At 43.3% G+C, this 863-nt stretch overlaps 1 non-coding gene across 1 annotated transcript; it reads left to right on the plus strand.

The window, feature by feature from the left end:
• The first annotated feature begins 272 nt into the window (after positions 1 to 272).
• Positions 273 to 379, plus strand: LOC141597883 (small nucleolar RNA R71). The gene has a single exon (XR_012523094.1). It is a non-coding gene; the product is annotated as a small nucleolar RNA R71 (small nucleolar RNA).
• The last annotated feature ends 484 nt before the right edge of the window (positions 380 to 863 follow it).

Below are 863 nucleotides of genomic sequence, written 5' to 3' on the forward strand. Positions count from 1 at the left end.
CGCACCTCTTACGTGAAACGGTCTCTAGTCTAGTCAACAAGTGAACCGTCTGTTGATCACCAGCATTCTGCAACTCCAACTTATCGAAACGGGCATTCATGGCTTCAAGCTGAGCCACAACTGCGCAATGGGTAGCCATCTCTTCTATGATTCCCCATCCCTTGTCATCATCATTATTCTTTTGAAATCATCTGTTTGATGAAGCGTCCAAAATGGCATGGTAGTCGTCATACAACCCATTATAGAACTGGTTGCATAAGAACCAATGATCGAAACCATGATGAGGAATAGACCGCACCAACTTCTTGAACCGGCACCAAGCTTCATAAAAGTTCTCATCTGGTGTCTGCTTGAAACTTGTAATTTTTTCTCTCAGTTGATTAGTTCGTTGTGGAGGAAAATACCTTTTATAAAAGGCAAGGGCCAGAGTCTCCTAGTTAGTAATACCAACCGCTTCTCTGTCAAGATCAGTGAGCCACTCTCGAGCTCCATCGGTCAAAGTAAAAGGAAATAGGACCTCCTTAATCTTGTCTTGAGTCACTCCCTTAGTAGCGGGAATGGTTGAGCAATAATCCGTGAAAACCTCCATATGCTTCCGTGGGTCCTCACCAGCTACACCCCGATACAAATTTCTTTCGACCAGATTGATATAAGACGGCCGAATATCGAACGTGTTCCCATCTTCAGTCGCGAGATTGAAACCTTTAGGGATTGAAGCAGCTGTAAGCTCCGAATGACTTGCAATATAAGGCATTTTCACAGGATAGACGCAGAAATAAACTTGTCTTCTTCAAAAGACAGATCTTCTGCAAATAAGAAGTGTTCTAGCTCGGGTTCAAAAGTACTCAAGGCTTCCTTTTGAA

The sequence above is a fragment of the Silene latifolia genome, chromosome 8 (genome assembly GCF_048544455.1).
Source record: "Silene latifolia isolate original U9 population chromosome 8, ASM4854445v1, whole genome shotgun sequence".
Classification (NCBI taxonomy): domain Eukaryota; kingdom Viridiplantae; phylum Streptophyta; class Magnoliopsida; order Caryophyllales; family Caryophyllaceae; genus Silene; species Silene latifolia.